Source organism: Tenrec ecaudatus, chromosome 1, assembly GCF_050624435.1.
Source record: "Tenrec ecaudatus isolate mTenEca1 chromosome 1, mTenEca1.hap1, whole genome shotgun sequence".
Taxonomy (NCBI): Eukaryota; Metazoa; Chordata; class Mammalia; order Afrosoricida; family Tenrecidae; genus Tenrec; species Tenrec ecaudatus.
Window position 1 is genome coordinate 63,595,254 of NC_134530.1, and position 19,839 is coordinate 63,615,092.

At 38.9% G+C, this 19,839-nt stretch overlaps 1 protein-coding gene across 1 annotated transcript in view; it reads left to right on the forward strand.

Annotated features, from left to right (window-relative positions):
* The window catches only part of MACF1 (microtubule actin crosslinking factor 1), a 384,195-nt gene that overhangs the window by 117,010 nt on the left and 247,346 nt on the right, over window positions 1-19,839 (forward strand). The gene's annotated exons all lie outside the window — the stretch shown is intronic.

Below are 19,839 nucleotides of genomic sequence, written 5' to 3' on the forward strand. Positions count from 1 at the left end.
ATCATTTTCAAAACAATTTCTTTCTACTTGAGACCATGGTATCAGCTTATTTTTCCCCTCTCCCTCCCCCATTTTTTATTTTTTACCACCATTTTCTTGAAATTTCAGAAAGGAATGAGATAAATATGTATGCTAGCCCTGGAGGAAGTGAATCTTCCCAGGCTCGCTCGCTCGCTCGCTCGCTCTCTCTCTCTCTCTCTCTCTCTCTCTCTCTCTCTCTCTCTCTCTCTCTCTCTCTCTCTCTCAAATTTGCAAACCCTGTGCTCTAGCTTCACTTGTACTTTATTTGTCTTATTTATTTCTTCTGATTTTATGACAAAGGAGACATGTTCATGGAGGCAGCCACACATTCCATATCCTCTCCTAATTCTTAACACACCTTTCCTCTGTTGTTGTAGATCAATAGAGACCAGTTGTGTGAGTTGGATGCATGCTTACAAGCATTTAAGACCTCAGGCATTATGCAATGAACTAGGAGATAGAACAGAATCAGGCATTATGCAATTAACTAGGAGGTAGAACAGAAACACTAACCACGCTATTAGGCTAATTAGCTGGGATGTTCTATGACACCATGACCCCAAATCTCCAAACCAAGACACCAGATCTCATGAGGGTGTTTAGTTGTTCATAAGCAGGCTTTATAGCTATTCTGTTTTTGTCAGGGTTATGAATATGTCTATTATACAACTTTAGCCAATTCAATGTTTTATTAGTGTAAAACTTATTGACAGCCATTATAATAATTGGCTGTGCAACCATACACATAATCAATTTGATTATTATCCTCCCCATTAACCTCTTTAACCCCCTTCCACCAGCCTCTGGTAACCATTGTACAGTTGCTTTTTCTTGAGATTTTTAATAATCGAGGCCATTCAATATTTGTCCTTTTCTGATTGACTTATTTTGCTTAGACCTGGTAGTGTAGTATTTACACATTGCGTTGTTAACGGCAAAGGTCTTCAGTTTGAAAAAAACCAGCCTCTCCCACAGAAGAAAGACCAGGCTTTCTTCTTTTGCAAAGAATTACAGTCCCGGAAATGCACAAGGACAGTTCTACCCTGTCCTATAAGGTCACTGAGTCAGCATTGGCTCAATGGCAGTGAGGAGTAGTAGCAGCAATGACTTCATTTATGTTGTAGCATGTATCAGGACTTCATTTCTCCTACTGGCTGTGTAATATTCCATTGTATGTATGTACCACATTATGTTCATTCATTCATTCATTCATTCACTGAAGGGCATTTAAGTTGTGTCTATCTTTTGGCTGCTGCGAATAGTGCTGCAATGATAACCTATAGTTTTGGTTTTTTAAAATCATTTTATTGGGAGCTCGTACAACTCTTATCACAATCCATCCATCCATCCATCGTGTCAAGTGCATTTGTACATTTGTTGCCATGACCTATAGTTTTGAGGAGGGACCAACATCGACTTGTTTTCCACAATGGCTGTACTGCTTTGTGTCCCTACCAACAATGCATAAGGATTCCAATTTACTCATATCCTTGCCAAACATTTGTTATTTTGCTTTTTTAAAAATCGTAGTCATACTAGTGGGAGTGAAGGTGGTATCCTTATTGTTTTTATTTCTATCTCTGATGTCAGATACTGCTGAACCTTTTTTTGGTCATTTGAATAGTCTATTCAAGTCTTGTTCATTTTGTGATTGGGTTAATTGTCTTTTTTATTGTTAAGTTGTCAGTTTTTTTTCTTTCAGAGTTTTATGTAAGCATCTTGTTGGATATATACGTATTTGAAAATATTCTCCCAGTTGATAACTTTTAAAAAAACTTTTTGGTAAAGTCTTTTGATGAACAAAAGTTTTTTAAAAATCATTTTATTGGGGACTTGTACAATTCTTATCACAATCCAAAAAGGTTTTATTTTTATGAGGTCTCATTTATTTTGTCTTTTGCTGTTTATGCTTTTGTTATTATAGCAGATAATTCATTGTTAAAAGCTAGACCTGACAGTATTGCCCTTGTTGGGTCTAAGAATTTTATGGTTTTAGTTTGTGTACTTAGGTCTTTAATCTACTTTTAATTTCTTTTTGTTTATGGTATAAGGCTATTTCATATTTAATATTTCTTCATATGGAAATCCAATTTCCCAGCATCTTTTATTGAAGAGACTATTCTTACCCTATCAAACTGACCTAGAATTCTTGTCAAAAAGCAGAGAAATGGGTTTATTTCTGACTCTTAATTTGGTTTCTTCCATGTGTCTATAATACCAGTAACAGACTGTTTGAGTACTATACATTCAGGGTGTGTGAGTCCTCCTATTTTGGTTTTCCTTTATACCATCGTTTTAGTTATTCATAGCATCATTTTACTTTTTCTGGACTGTCCATTATAAAGTTGAGGGCTGTTTTTTTAATTCTGTAAAGAAGGCTGTTATCAACCTATAACCCCCCTCCCAGGGGAACAAACAACAGAAAAGTGGGTGAGGGGCAATGGCTGATGATGTAACATGAAAATAGTAACGTATAACTTCTCAAGGGCGGACAGGGAGCTGACATCAGGGGCTCAAATGGGAAGAGAATACTATGAAGCTGATGATGGCGGCATATGTGCAAATGTGCTTGACACACTGGATGAATGTATGGATTTTGTTAAGAGATGTAAAAGCCCCCAATAAAAGTATTTTTTAAAAAGGCTGTTAGAATTTTAATCAAGATTCCGTTGAACCTATAGATTGCTTTGGGTAATATTGACAGCTGAGCAATATTAAGCCTTCAAAATCATGAACATGTAATTTCTTTCCACTTGTTTCTTTTTCTTTAATCCCGTACCGCAGTGTTTTATAGTTTTCATTTTAAGAGCCTTTCACATCACTGGTTAGATTTATTCCGACATATTTAATCTCAACAGTGGGCTGCACGTAACAATTGTGTGGATGGCCCAGGAGAGGGCAGTGTTTCATTCTGTTGTACATAGAGTCACTGTGAGTCAGAGCCAACCCCATGGCACCAAGCAATAATAATCTCTTAGATAACATTGTAAATGTAATTGTTTCCCTAGGCATTGGCCTGCAAACTGCAAGGTAAGAAGTTCCAAACCACCAGGAGCTCCACAGGAGAAAAGTGAGGCTTTCTGTTCCCATAAAGATATACAGTTTTGTAAATCCTGTATAGGGTGGCTATGAGTTGGAATTGACTCACTGGTAGTGGGTTTGGGGAGCTTCATAGGTGTATAGAAACCTAACAGGTTTGTTTGTTGACTGTTAGCTCCAGAAGTTTTCTTGTGAACTCTTTGGGATTGTCTATATCATCTATGTGTAATTTTAAAAATCCATAACAATTAGCACGTGGACAGGATCTGTAACTATAACATAGTTTTGTGACTGCTGAATCCATCAATAAAATCTGATATATGTTTTGTTAGCTATTTTGGTTTGGATTTACAGGGCAAATTCATTTCCATTTAATAATTTGTACATATACATTCAGCAATTTATGTTTAATTGCCATCCTCACATCTAAGTACATTCTTCCTGCTTCCTCTCTGGAGTCCCTGTTTTCGTTCACCCATCTGTCCTGCCCCATCCTGCCTTCTGAATATTGCTGTTAGGCAAATGCTGCCTTTTTAATCTCAAGCATGTTCTTCACTGGTATAGGTGTTACCTTTATAGACCTGTCTACTGTTTGGCTAAAAGGCAATCTCTGTGATTGGGTTCAGTTCCAGGTTTGAAGAGTCAGTAAGGGTCAGTTTCAGGGTTTCCACGAGTGTCCATCAGGCTAGTAACGATTTTACTCTCTATTTTCTCTTCTTCTGCCCAGGATCCTGTATTGTGAACCTGATCAGAGTGGTTGGTGGTAGTACTTCTAGTTGGAGAAGTCTATCTAGTCTCCTAGTCTAGTTCTTCTGAGCTGAGACTAGTGGAGGGTATATTTTGTATGGTTTATTAGTCCTTTGGACTAATTGTTTTCCTTGAATTTTTGATTTTCTTCTTTCGTTCTGGATGGGAAGAGAACAATAGTTGTATCTTAGGTGTTTGCTCTCAGGCTTTGAAGACCCCGGTCACTATTCACCAAAGTAGGATGTAGAACATTGTCTTTGTGAACTAAATTATTCCAATTGATTTAGATACCTCCTGAGACTATGATGATCCTAAGTCTTCACACACAGTGACTTAGCCTCTCAAGGTGTTTGGTTATGGCCAAAACATTTGCATAACATTGACCCTTATTTTGTATACCTGGATATACTTGTAGCACATAAAATGCATATGCAGAAATATCCTTTGCCATACCTGTATAATCCTGAGTGTAATTCCCTATGCCATCGTGTACCTGTTTAGTTTACCAGTCTCCCTATGTGTCCACCCATAAATTATTGTTTCTATTAATTCTAGATTGTTTATGCAATAATACCTGTTGTTGTTGCCTTATATTCTTGCATATCTCCCAGTGTCTTCTATTGCCTTGATCATTTTGTGTTGACCTATTATGTATTGCCTTCCCCTTCATTCGGCTATGGTGCTTCAGAACGTTCATAGAAAAATGGAATCAATGAATGGAATTTTACTTCTCATATATCTACTGTTAGTAATTCTCCCCCACCCGCACCCCCTGGCAACCATTAAAGAATGTTTCTTTCTCTGTGTTGACTTTTTATAAACGTGATCTCATGCAATACTTTTCTTTTAGTGATTGACTTATTCTATTCAGCAGAATGTCCTCCATGTTCACCCAGTTAGAGAAGTTTTGAAGATTCATAGTTATTCTTTAACATTCCATAATATGCTATTGTGTACCATAGTTTGTTCATTCATCCATTCATGGCCATTTAGGTTATTATACCAGTGCTAGGTTGTTATGCCTACTATGATTGGATAGTAGGTTCTGAGATTGGGAAGTGTGAAGCCTTCTACTTTGTTCTTTTTCAGTAGTACTTATTTCAGATTTTTTTTTACTTTGTCGTTTCATTCTTATTGAAGGCTTATATAAATAACTTTTGTTTTTACTAATTAGAGTATGCCACAGTATTTTTAGGTGGATTTAAAAATCAACATTATAAATATTTTCAATTTTGTAAAAAATAACTTTAATAGTCCCTCCCACCCCACCCCAAGGCATATGAGCATCAGAGACCCAAGGATTATAAGTGGAGAAAAATATAGGCAATCGTATTAAAGTATCCTGAATTCAAAGAATTTTTAAAAATCAGTAAATTTTCACCTAACAGACCTAGATTAGTGGAATACTATTTAATTAATGTTTTGCAGTTTGACATTTCATCAGGGGTTACAAAGGCTAAAAGTCTTTGAAGTAAAGTGGATCATAATTCTACTGTTTCCTTGGCTTAGCTTGCTCTTGGCAATCATTTCCAAAATGTTTGCCCCTTTCCTCTGAGATTGGTCTCTTCATCTGGGCTTTGCCTTACAGTGTGAGGCTGATTGATGGCGGATGGTTTGAGAATAGACTGGCTGGCAGTCTGCATTGGCCAGAGTTGTTTGCTAGACAACTCATCAATAATGGTGGACTGAACCATAACTGACTGCTAGGCTGTATTGGGTCTGACTCATGTCCATCACTTTTGGTTTTATCTAAAATAGAAGCCGTTTTTCCTTGATTTTTCTTGAGTTAGCATTGGTCTTTGGACCCTTACCTGTTTCTACATTGCCACCTGGCTGTCGTTAAAGGGAATTCACTCAACTGAGTTCATGCAGGGAGCTGAAAGGAGCTATGTCTGTTTTCGGGATGGAGCTTGTGTTCTGTTCCCTTAAAACTGTTACCCAGATTTCCTTTTATGACTTGTTAAGTCAGAAGCAGCTGGGAAAATGCATTGGGGAAGCATTACTCACCAGACACACACAGTGCCCTGACTGCTGGCAGGTAGTCTGGGCTGTGCTGAGAGTGAGTCAGCTCAGGAGAATGGAAAAATTGCAGGGTACTGGGGGGTATGAGTTGTGGGCCAATGATTGAGCCTTTTCTGCGAGCTCTTTTCTCTTTCAGGACTTATCACAAAGCTGTGAATACTGGGGGTCCAGTTAGGGCAGCCAGCAAACCATCCCACTTTATGGTGACAATGGTTTCCTTCTATGATATGGGTGTGTACAGGTTTTGAGACAAGCTGGAGCTTGCATAATGAAAGTTCTATGTGTGAGAATGTCACTAGAATAAAAGAAGACACAGGATTTTTTGGGTCTTGGTTATGAAATTCAGTCTTCAATAACTGTCTTTGTCCAGTAGGGGTCAGTGGAGGCCTAGATGGACACTAAGCCTGTGATGGAACAAACATCTTTTTTTTTTTAATCCCAGCATCTCTGTTCATTAAGTACTATTTGTTTTTATATTGGGCAGAAACAAAATATACGAACTTGTACTAAGAATACTGCAGGTCTCTTGAGTATTTTAAGCTCAGAACTATTCCAGATGCTAAGTGCTAAAAGAAACTATCAGATTGAAAAGGAATTGGCTTTATGGGTTAGATTTAAAGAGCAATTCCCATCCTCCCCCTCCTCCTTTCCTGCCTCCCCCCACCCCCTCCGCCCCACTAAAAGAAAAAAGAGAAGGGAAAGAAAAATGTTATGTATCTATCCTCGGAACCCTGCTAAGGGATCATGAGTGGGGAAGGCTTCATGATGAAACTTGTGAGAGCCAGAACGTGTTGGATGCTCTTGTTTTTCTGGGTCGCACAAAGTTTCTGCCTTTGCCAGAGTGCAGTCTTAACCCTTCTCTTCCTTCTCTATGCCTGGAGAATATGTGAATTTTTCTCTTCTGACAGGTTCCAGCCTTACCCAGGTCCTGGCTTTCCTGAACCTGGTATTGGACTCTCCTGAGAAAGACTGAAATCATTCTTGTATTGTGGATTAAGGTTTTGAGCAGGCTACAGGGGTCAAGAGGTGGGAAGAAGCTGACAAGTCTGCCTTTGTCTTCCAATGACAAAGCCTCCCTTTTTATTTAGGGTTTCTGCCAGGGCTCGGAAACCGTTTCACTGAGGTCTAAAATTTGCTGTCTTGTGTGCAAAGCCTGGTGGTTTTCATGTATAATAGTATAAACCTGCCTATCTTACCTGCCTTTTCACTTTGGCTTGGGCTCTCCTGAATCTTAAATGTGGCCATCCTGACACCTTTCTCGGCTGCAAGCAAAATGAGCCTCTCAGGCCCATTAAGCTTTTTTGTGTTTAAGGCAGCTCAAGAAAACCACAGTTGATCACCCATTTCTTAGTCAGATCACACTAAAATGTCCACTACTGATGCAGTTTTTGTTTGGAAGAACATTTTTAAAATGTATGTAGGCTAGAAAGATGTTAGGATGGTAACCCTCCTACACTGTGTGTTAGAATAAGAGAGATTTCAACACAAAAGTTACATTCCTTATAGAGAGGACACTTGTATCTTCTGTACATTTATGTAAATTATGGACTACCAGAGTTTCCTGAAAAACTTGAATAAGCTAGGTTTTATAATTGGGGGAAAATGGTCAGAGTCTCAAAGAGAGGATTCTTTCCCCCACTATCTGGAAGTAGTGTGCTCCTTTTGCTTGCCGAAATGGCATGATTCAAAGAAGGGGTTATCGTGAATTTATATAGGAAAATTCTCTGAGCAATCCTAGACCCAAAAGATAATCTTCTAACTCATACCAAATAACACATAAAAGCTCAAATTACATTAATGTGTAGTGTTCACACTTCAGTGGCTTGAGCTGTTCCAAGGAAAGGAGTTTGGTGATGATGCCCTTCTTGCTGCTTGGGGTTTATGCTGCCTCTTAGTAACTCACTGCAGAACAAATGCCCGATTGCTGGTTTCACGTTTCACCTTTTCATAAAATGGAAATCTTCAGATTTCTTTTAGTTAGCAAAAAATAGGTACCAATGTAGGTCTTTTATAAAGACAAAGTGGTAAAAAGGGAACTTTTGAAAAAGGGAGACACTGCTGTTTAGCAGGACAGTGTAGATATTGTGGTTGATTAAATGTTCCTGCCCTTTCCCTTTGCTAATCACTGCCACTCGGGACTAATTTGAGTTAGTTGCAGATCTGATGGCTTCCTTAGAGCTCTTAAATATCACAAATCACCCTGGTTTAACATCTTGCACCAGACACTGAAGATGACTTAATGCTCTGCTTGGGTGTAAGTGTTCTAGGGTGGTAATGATAACAGTAAATTCAAATGTACTACTCAGAGTCAGTTCCAACTCATAGCTACCCTAAAGGACAGAGTAGACTGCACTTTCGGGTTTCTAAGGATTTGGTTCTTGTACACAAGCAGTCTACCACTTCTTTCTCCAGCAGAACAGCTGGTGGTTTGAAGTACCACCGTATTGGTTGGCATCCGAGTGCTTTACTATGCCACCAGTGCCCCTTGATATTGACAGTAGTTAACATTTGCTTTGTGCCCCTTATTTCATTCATTTTTTCACTTCTCACTGGGATGCTGTGAAGGGGTGCTTTATGATTATTATTTTACATAGGGGGAACCGGAGGATTAAAGAGATTAAGTAATTGGTTCAAAGGTATACAGCTAAAAATGATGAAGACAGAATTTGAATCTAGGTTTGCTGAACATGATGGGAAGTGTAAGCCGAGAGAGTGAGAGGCGCTTGACTATAGGGGAAATTTCCTAAGTGCTGCATCAGAGTATCTCTGAATTTACTTTCACCCTTATTCTTTGGCTTTTCTTTTTCTCAAGGCTAAGTGCTTACATTGCTGAGTTGGAAAAGAAGGTCTTTAAGAATTTGAATTTTTGTGAAGAATCCATATCTGGAGAGATTTGCAGAAGTGAAATTTCTGAATTAATAAGTTGGCTTCTCAGTTCCAAGAAAAAGCAAAATTTTTACTATGCCCTTAGAGTAATTCTCTCTCCACCCCCCCTTTTGTTTAAGGTAGATTTGAAAGTTCACAGCTATGGTGGTCTGGTTCTTTGTCAGTCTGAGTATATGTTAGCTACCAGGTTTCTCCAGAGGAGCATATTGAGTTATTCCTGGCTTTCGTTTATGGATTCTGATCTTACATGGGATGATCAACAGGAACCCTACTTTCAGAAACCCAATCTAGTGAAAGAGTAAAAAATAATGCACACAACTATGTTGCAAAGTAAAAATAACTAAATGTCATGAGTAGATAAAAAGTAGGGAGAAACTGAATTTTTTTTTTTTTTGCTGGGTTGGAGGTAGGAAATGGAAAAAGTGATGTAAGTATTGGCTTTAAATTGATCTGTAGGGATGGGATTTTGACAGATGGAGGAGATAGGAAGGAAAAAATTCCATGGTAAATGAGGGTGCGTTGTAAAACCAGAGAGTTTTGAACATAAATGTTTCAGAATGAAATTTACAACAAACATTGAACACTGTATTTTTAAGCAAATCATGTGTGCCTGCATATAATACACTTAACTAGCACAGGAACCAACGTGAAGAAGTTGTATGGTTTGCAGAAACCATATAAACACATGTTACTTCTGTGAAAATATGTTATATATACTTCCAGAGGATTCACCCCACAATGAGAAATGCAGGTTTGGCAGGTGGGAGAACCTGCCATCAGTAGAGCCTGCCATCAGTTTGTTTATTTATTTATTATGGGTTTGAGCAGTCTTCAGAAGTCCTTGTGGACAGATGTGCTTTGTTTGCTGTGTGCCCAAATAGTGGTAGTAATAACATCATTATTGAGTACATACGTATTTTGTGCTAAGTGCTATTTAAACACTTTACATGCAGTTGACTCATTTAATCTACTTTTCAAATCTCTGAGACTAGATACTATTATTATCACAATTTTACAGATCAGGAAATTGAAGTGCTTTGCAAAGTTAAGAGGCTTGCCCAATTGTGCAAAAGGTGACATTCAGAGTCTAGATTTTAACCCAGGTAGTCAGGCTTAAGACCGAGCTTTTAAGGCCCATGCTGTAAATGCGTATGACTGCTAGGTTTACTGAACAAGAAACTTGGGAGATTTTCTTAACTTTATAGTGTTCTGTGCCACCTAGAATATTCTATTGTAGAAGTATTCTGGGCCTTTGCATCTTTATTGTTGTCGCAATGCCACATTGCTAAACCTTAAAAGTCAGTCATAGAAGGTGTTCTGATTGGTCTTTGTGAAGGCCACATCCTCTGCCTATCTGCAGTTAGATGCCTAGTGGGGACTTGAGAGGAGATGCCCATATCCTGCCATTCTCAGAAAACCCAAGGTTTCTAGTTCTGCCAGTTCTATCAAGTTTAGGCAGGCTATTCCTCCTACCAAATTTAGAAACTCAATTGTATTTTTTTTAAGTCTTTATTTATTTATTTTTTAAAAAGATTTCCGTTTTTTCATTGGAATAGAGATTACATTTTAGCCTGACTGCTGAAGGTCTGTTGCTTGTGGATGTCAATTATTTTGAGATCAAGTAAAAGGCCATGGCAGTTTGAATAAAACATACATCATTCCTTCTCACAGATTTGCTTTGGTCTCAGTTGCAGGCGTTACAATGATTCTTTGATGTTGGCCTGTTTTGAGATTTCTTGTAGCCGTTGTGGATGACCATCTTAAATTCCAGTGATGAAGTAAACTCAGCGAGAAGCAGGTCTAAAATCTTACTGAAATTCTGAGTTGCCTGTACAAGGCCACTTTTGGGGAGTCGGGTCCTACCCACTGGCTGTAAGCAACGAATATCCTGGGGTTGGTGGTGCGAAATGTGATTTTAAATGGTTATAGTTCATATAATAAATGATCTCTGAAAAGAAAAGTAGTCCCTCCCTCTTGCCAGCTTCTAACCACTTCCCGTGAGAACACACAGATCCAGTTTAGTTTTGCTAAGTAAGAAATCTGTTTCACAAAAATAGTTCCTCTCTCCTGTTTTTTTGTCATGCATGTGCATATATAAAGGTGGAAATGAACAAGTTTTTTTTAAAACTGTCATACAGAAAACTAATGTATCCCATGTAGCACAGCTATCTCATAAAGATCTTATGAAGAATCAGTTATTTTGGCTATCTTTCATTGTCTTATGTAATAATATAGATTCAAAATCTTATCTTGATATTTGAATGTTTTGCATTTTCCCCTCCAAAGTTGCTATGGATTTTTGAATGGTGTATGGTTTTGTAATGAAAATGTGCTTACAGTGGCATTTGGTGACACTATAGGGCAGATAGATGGCTTTCATTTTTTGAAATAAAAATATGAAGATATTTATAATGCTGCAAAAGAAAGATTGTGTAATGTTGATATGAATGCCACTAGTGCTTCATACAATATATGAAGTTAAGATTTTTTTTTTCTCTTTCGAACCTCATGTAGCTATTTATAAGCTCCAGGTTAAGTCATGCAAAGAGGAAGTATTCCAAACATGCAAATATCTTAAATTGCTTAACTTCAAGGTACTGTACTTATTTTGCCAGAACCTTGTAGCAAAGGGAGACAGTATAATAGAGTAGAATATGATCTTTGAAATCAAACCGTTAAAAGCTCAGATTTTAGTCTATTTTCTTACTCATTTTGTGATCTTGGGCAAAATAAATCTGAATTTCAAATAGTTTATTTCTGAAATGGATATAGTAATATATATATCTCAAGGATATTATAAGGATTAAATGAAGTTATAGTTGCAGCTGCTCATTATACGTATTAGCTTCTGTAGAAATGGCATGAGGGCCCCATGTATGACCTCTTCCAGTTTCAGTACAGAGGGGTGCACGAGGCGAGGAGAATCTAACTTCACCCTTGCTCAAGGACAATTCTTATGACATAGAGGACAGATATGCCTCTACCCTCCAACTCATTTACCATATTCTGACACCATCCATTCCTCCCAAAGCAATCTACTTCGCTGCTTGGTTCAATAATCTATTACAGTGGGGCATATAGAACTCACATAGATTCTACCCGGGGTTATAGGGTTTATTAGGGAAGCTAACTGGTTACAAGACAGGATCAGAAACATTAAGGATACGGGTTTTTTTGTGTGTCTTCCCAGCAATTATGGCAGGCACATTTCTTTTTGGTCCTGAGTTTCTTAGTCATGTGCCCCTTGTTCTCTGTACTGCTGGGACAAAATGTTTTGCTTTGTTTTTTTAAACGTGTGTTGGCCAGATTCCGATGTTTTTGTTTGTTTGTTTTTATAGTAAGTACCTATTTTTTATTTTATTTTAAATCGTTTTATTAGGGGCTCATACACTCTTATCACAATCCATACATATATCAATTGTATAAAGTACATCTGTACATTCATTGCCCTCATCACTCTCAAAACATTTGCTCTCCACTTAAGCCCTTGGCATCAGCTCCTCATTCTTCCCCTTGCTCCCCCCGCTCCCTCATGAACCCTTCATAATTTATAAATTATTATTTTGTCATGTCATGCACTGTCCGATGTCTCTCTTCACCCACTTTTCTGTTGTCCGTCCCCCAAGGAGGAGGTCACATGTAGATCCTTGTAATCAGGTCCCCCTTTCCAAACCACCCTCTCTCTACATTCCCAGTATCGCCACTCACACCACTGGTCCTGAAGGGATCATCAGCCCTGGATTCTCTGTGTTTCCAGTTCCTATCTGTACCAGTGTCCATCCTCTGGTCTAGCCAGACTTAAAAAGGTAGAATTGGGATCATGATAGTGGGTGGGGAGGAAGCATTTAGGAACTAGAGGAAAGTTTTATTTTTTATCGTTGCTACATTGCACCCTGTCTGGCTCGTCTCCTCCCTGAGACCCCTCTGCAAGGGGATCTCCAGTAACCTACAAATGGGTTTTGGGTCTCAACTCCGCACTCCCCCCCCCATTCACTATGGTAAGATTTTTTGTTCTGATGACACCTGATGCCTGATACCTGATCCCTTCAACACCTCGTGGTCACACAGGTCACACAGGCTGGTGTGCTTCTTCCATGTGGGCTTCTGAGCTGGGTGGCTGCTTGTTTACCTTCAAGCCTTTAAGACCCCAGACACTATATCTTTTGATAGCTGGACTTTCTTCACCGCGTTTTCTTATGCACCTGCTTTGTCTTCAGCAGTTGTGCTGGGGAGGTGAGTATCATAGGATGCCAATTTAATAGAAGAAAGTATTCTTTCACTGAGGGAGTACTTGAGTGGAGGCCCAATGTCCTTCTGCTACCTTAATACTAAGCCTATAAATATTTGCACATAGATCTGTTTCCCCATCCTCATATATGTGCATATATGCATGTCTTTATCTAAACTTCTATAAATACCCTTTGCCTCCCAGCTCTTTCCTCTATTTCCCTTGACTTTCCTCCTGTCCCACTATCATGCTCAGTCCCTACCAGGGTTTCAGCAATTCCTCTTGGTTACATTACCCTTGATCATGCCCTACCAGGCCTCCTTCACCCTCCTCACCACCAATTTGGATCACATGTTATTCCCTTGTCCCTGGGTTTGTTAACACCACTTCCTTTCCCCCCACCTATCCTTCTCCCATGTCCCCTCAGAACTGTCGGTCCCGTTGTTTTCTCCTCCAGATTGTTCATCCAGCCTATCTTATTTAGACAGACCTGCGGAGATAATAACATGCACAAAACCAAGACAGAGCAAAACCAAGTAACAATATACAACAAAACAACAACAACAAACCAATGACAACAAAACAAAACACGACAAGAAACAAAAGCTGTAGTTAGGGGGATTGCTGGGTCGTATGATAACTCAATTTCCATCTGTTTTAGATATCGCCAGATCGATTTCCATAGTGGTTGTACGTACTTACAAGTCTGCCAGCAGTGGATGAGAATTCCTGTCTCCCCACAGCCCCTCCAACACTTGTTGCTTTCTGATATTTTGAATTGGGCTACCTTTGAGGGTGTCAGGTGGTACCTCATTGTTGTTTTAATTTGATTTTCTCTTATGGCTAAAGATCGGGAACATTTTCTCATATATTTATTGGCCATTTCGGATTTCTGCCCCTGTGAAACTTCTGTTCAGGTCCTTTGCCCACCTCTCAAGTGGGCAATTATTATTTTTTTTCTTTTTGGAAGCTAGCAGAGTATTGTAGATTTTAGTTATTAGGCCTTTGATGTGTCATTGCTAAAAATGTTTTCCCAGTCTGTGGACTCTTTTATTGTTCCCTTGGTGAATTCTTTTGATGTACACAAGTGTTTTATCTTCAGTATATCCCATTTGTCATTTTGTGCCTCCTCTGTATGTGTGTCCTTCCCTATTTCTGATAGCTGTGTATTCCCTGTGCCAAAGTTCTCAAGTTGGTCCCAATTCCCTCATTGATGGCCCTAATAGTTTGGGGTTTAACTTCAAGTTCTGTGATCCACCTTTAGTTTTTTCTTGTGCATGGAGTGTGATAAGGGTCTTGCTTCATTTTCCTGCAGGTAAATATCTATTTTTTTCCAGCACCACTTATTAAAGAGCGCATCTGCTTCCCATTTGATATTTTTGGGGCCCTTATCAAAGATCAGTTGTCTGTATGCTGATGATTTTATTTCTGGTTTTCAGTTCTTTTCTATTGGTCTGAGTATCTGTCATTGTACCAATACCATGCGGTTTTGACAACTGTGGCTGTATAGTATGTGCTAAAGTCAGGTAAAGCAAGCCTTCCTACTGTGTCCTTCTTGAGGAGTTCTCTGCTAATTCTGGGCTGCTTCCCTCTCCATATGAAGTCAGTAATCAGTTTTTCCATTTGTTTGAAGAAAGATGAGGGTAATTGCATCGGGGTTGCATTAAACTTGTATGGTGCCTTTGGCTGAACTAACATCTTGACTATATTTGAGTCTTCCAATTCACGAGCATGGGATATCCTTCCATTTGTTGAGGTTACTCTTGGTTTCTTGTAATAGTGTTCTGTAGTTTTCCCCATATAAATCTTTTGTTCTTTTCGTCAGGTATATCCCTAGATATTTCAATTTGTGTTTGGCTGTTGTGAAGGTTACCACCTTTTTAATCTCCTCTTCTGTGGTCTTATCCGATGTGTATAACAGGCCAATGGACTTCTGTTTGTTGATCTTGTATCCTGCCACTGTGCCAAACTCCTCTATTGCTTCTAGTACTCCCCTTGTGAAACTTTTGGGATTTTCCATATATAAAATCATATCATCTGCAAGTAACAAGAGTTTCACCTCTTCCTTCCCCAGACGAATACCTTTGATGTCTCTTCTTTGCCTTATGCTGTTAGCTAAAACCTCCAGCACATATTAAATAAGTGTGTGGGGACAAGGGGCATCCTTGTCTGGTTCCCTTTTTCAGTGGGATTGTGTTAGTCTTTTCCCCATTGAGTACTGTGTTGGCTGTTGGTTTTTCATGTATAGCTTGTACTGTCTTGAGGGATTTTCCTTCTGTTCCTATCATTGTTGAGTGCTTTTTCCGCATCTATCGATATTACCATGTGGTTCTTATAGTTTTTCGTGTCAATGTGGCGAATGATACTAATGGTATGTTGAACCATCCCTGCATCCCTGGTATGAATCCCACTTGGTCATGTTGAATTATTTGTTTTAAATACTTTGTATTCTGTGGGCTAGTATTTTGTTAAGGATTTTTGCATCGATGTTCATTAGGGATATTGGTCTGTAGTTCTCGATTCTTGTGGGATCCTTGCCCAGTTTGGGTATCAGTTTATACCAGCTTCATAGAAGGAGTTTAAGAGTTTGCAATCTTTTTCTATGTTCTGAAAGAGTTTGTATAGGATTGGTGTTAGTTCTTCCCTAAATGTTTGGTAGAATTCTCCAGTGAAACCATCTGGTCCAGGGATTTTTTTGTTGGTAATCCCTTGATAACCTTGTTTATTTCTTCTATTGCTATGGGTCTGTTGAGATTCTTGACGTCCATCGAGGACAGTCTAGGGAGGGATTGTTTTTCCAAGAATTTGTTCATGTCTTCCAAATTGTTGAATTCATTGGAGTACAATCCTTAATAGTACTGTGTAATTATCCTTTTGATTTCATTGTTTCCCTCATATCCTGTAGGACTCCAAGCAGCTTTCTGAAAATTTCTTTCTGTGGCATCTTAATGTCTGCTTCCTCTATGTATGTTGTTATGTTCGGGACGTCTTCTGCCATTGCCTTTTGTTTCTCTTGTTTTTTCGTTGAGGTCATTGGGGCTGATGGCGCAAAATGTTTTTAAAAACTGCTCTGAAAAAAAAAAAAAAAGAAAAACTTCTCTGGCTGGCAGTGATAAATGCTGAAAGGGTACCCCACGCTGAAAGCCAGCCTCTTCCCTGAAAGCACTCAGTTTTACTTATTATGTGGGCCAGGAAGTGTACTGCTCTCTTTCATGGTATCTGCTGTAGATTTCACTTCACACAGGGATCTTGTATGCACTTCATTCGTGGCTCTCCCGCTCCCCCCTTGATGATTGAGTGATTCTCTTGCCTCACTGTATGCTCAGTGGAATGGCAAAACTGACCACTTTCTTCATTACAGTCCCACATACCTGATTTGCATGTTCCCACTCAGCCATTTGATGGAATTACAAAGACTATGGCAGGGGTCCTCAAACTTTTTAAACAGGGGGCCAGTTCACTGTCCCTCAGACCCATTGGAGGGCCGGACTATAGTTTAAGAAAACTATGAACAAATTCCTGTGCACACTGCATATGTCTTATTTTGAAGTAAAAAAACAAAACAAGGGAAAAACACCCAGTGGGCCTGATAAATATTCTAGGCGGGCTGCATGTGGCCTGCAGGCCGCAGTTTGAGGACACCTGGTATGGCATGGAAAAGCCATACCAAATAATTCAACTGCAACACAGTTTTCCTTCCAAGCAAGTCCATCTGTCTCTTTGACCAGCATGGCACAAGAGCTTCCTCACAGTAGAGGTTGTATCATGATCGTATTCTTTTCTTTTTTTTAAAGATCATTTTCTTGGGAGCTCTTACAGCTTTTATAACCATACATGAATTGTATAAAGCATATTTGTACATATGTTGCCATCAGTATTTTCTAAACATTTACTTTCTATTTGAGCCCTTGATGATGATATTCTTTTGTGGTGAGTTGTCTTAATGTAATACTCTATATTTCTTAATTGAATGAATGAATGAATCAAGTGCTCTGCGTTACAAGAGTCTTGCTCCATAGGAAGCTCCAGCTTAGGCTCCACAGGACTGCATCATCAATTCCCCCTTCTATTGTTTATTCTCTTCAGCAAGTATTCCACAGGTCATGACATCCTTGAAGTCTTTTTACTTGTGGTTGCTGGTTCTATTCACTCGAGTCTTTTTTTCTACCATGCTATCAAAACTGCTTTTGTTAAAGTCGCTGGTGATCGCAGCTAAATTCTCAGTCTTCATTTTGATCCATTAGCATATTTGATTACTACTTCTGTCAACACACCTTTCCCCTGGCTTCTGGGCCACACACTCTGTTGGTTCTCCTCCTAATCCACTGGCTGCTCTTTTTCAGTGTCTTACTGGTTCTTCTTCTTCTCCTTATCTAATGTTGGAGAGTTTTCCAGGGCTTAGTCCATCAATTTGATTTCTCCTCTCTGTTTATTCCCTAAGTGACAATCATCGATTCCATAGCTTTAAAACAGCATCTTGGTTCTCTCCCTGAACTCTATTGCACTGGCAGTCTTTCCCAGCTCAGTAAATATAGATTCTGTCTAATTTTTCAGGTCAAAAACCCTTGTAGCTATTGTTTATTTCATCCTTTTTCTCTGCTCTCCACATCTAGTCTCTAAGCCAGTTCAGATATCTCTTTTCAACTTACCTAGATTTATAACATCTTATCAACTCTCAGCATATACTGGTCCCAACCATAATAATTTTTCACCTATATTGTAGTAGTGGCAATTTAATTAGCTTCCCTGCTTCCACTCTTGCCTCTTGACAGCTTTCAATAGCAATAAGAGTGATTCTTTTTAAAATCATAGTTAGATCATGCCACTTCCACACACACAATCTTTTATGGACTTCCCATATCATGTAGATTAAAAGTCATGGTTAAAAAGACAAAACAAAAACAAAAGTCATGGTCTTTACATTTAGCCTGATGAGAAGCCATAGGTGTCTGACCCTTGTAATCTCTCTGACGTATTTTTGAGAATATCACATCCGTCTGTGTTATGGTATAGTAAACCTTCCACCAACAAAACAAACCAAGCATGCTGCCATTGAGTTAGTCCTGGTGCATCGCTACTCAATTGACAGAATCGAACTGCTCCATAGTGTTTCCCAGACTAAATCTATAGGGGAACAATCAGACTCATCTTTCTCCTGATGAGCAGCTGATGTGTTTGGACCACTCACCTTGTAGTTAGTCCGTTGCTTCACTCACAATACCGCCAGGACTCCTTTACAGGCACCATAAACCCCTAAACCTACTGTCATTGGGTCCATTTTGATTCATAACAACCTTATATAAGTTTTCTGAAACGAAACCTTACATCTTTATAGGAGCAGGCAGCCTCATCTTTCTCATATGCAGTAGCTGGTAGGTTTGAACCACCAACCCTTTGGTGGTTAGCAGCCCACAACTTACCTAACAGCACTACCAGGACTCCTATATAGAGATGAATAAATGGCATGTTTAATAGAAAGATGAGGCTATAAGTTTTACGCACCTTAAGTAAGTGGTTCTCAACCTTCCTAATACTGTGACCCTTTAATACAGTTCCTCTTGTTGTGGTGACCCCCCCAACCATAAAATGATTTTCATTGCTACTTCATCACTGTAATTTTGCTACTGTCATGAATCAGGCGACCCATGTGAAAGGGTCTTTCGATCCCCAAAGGGGTTGCGACCCATAGGTTGAGAACCGCTGCCTTAAGTGAAGGGTGTTGGGCGATGCAGAACAAATGTAGATCACTCTTGTGTGTGTGTGTGTGTGTGTGTAAAACCGTTTTATTGGGATTAATACAGATATCGTATCATTCTATCATAGTTTAATCACATCAAGCAGTATTGCATAATTGCTACCACAATCAGTTTCAAAACATTCTTTTCCTTAATATCAGCTCCCCCTTTCCCCCTGCTCCCCCACTGTACCCCCCAGGAACCCTTTTCTACTTGCTGTCTCTAGAGGTTCGTCAGTCCTTGGTTCATATACTGAAAAACAGAAAAACATAACAAAAGTTCAAGAAGGCTACCCCCAATGACAGAATACGTCAGAGATGAGCTCCAATATGAAAACAAATAGAAAAGATCACTCAAGCTTAGGTCTTGAGGCTTCACTGTTATGTGTGTCTTCATTTCACCTTGAAAAATTAGACAAAGATATGGGGAATGGTAATATAAGACCTTTGCATATTTGGCTTAGATTACAAGCTTTTCTAGGTTTTAAATAGGTTTCATTTTTATGCTAGCTTTATTGTAGTATAATTTGTATTCAGTAGAACTCACTTTTTCCAGCATTATAGTTCAGTGTGCTTTGACAACTGCAAGTTAGTAACTACCACTGTACTTTACATACAAAACATTTCCGTCGCTCCCAAGAGTTCTTTTTTTCCCTTCTTTTTAACAATTTATTGGGGCTCATACAATTCTTATCACAGTTCATACATATACATACATCAATTGTATAAAGCACATCTGTACAGTCTTTGCCCTAATCATTTTTTTCTCCTCTTTTCTTTTTTTACATTTTATTAGGGACTTTTTTCCCTTTTGTAGTCAATTCTTTCCTTTGACCCTGAGCCCCTGGCAGTCAAAAATCTGATTTCTTATAGTTTTGCCTTTTGCAGACTATCATAGAAATGGAATCATGTTAGCATGTAGTTGCCTTTGGTTGGCTTCTTTCATGTAGCATGATAGTTTGAGATTCAGCCAAGTCGTCGTATGTATCAATAGTTTTGTTCTTTCTTTAAATTGTATGAATGGACCAAAATTGTTTATGTATTTATCAGTTGATGGGCATTTAGGTTTTTTCTAGTTTGGGATTATTTATTTATAAAAACTGTGGGGATCGGGGTTATTAATTAAGCTGCTGTAAACACGTTTTCATTTTTTCTTGGGTCA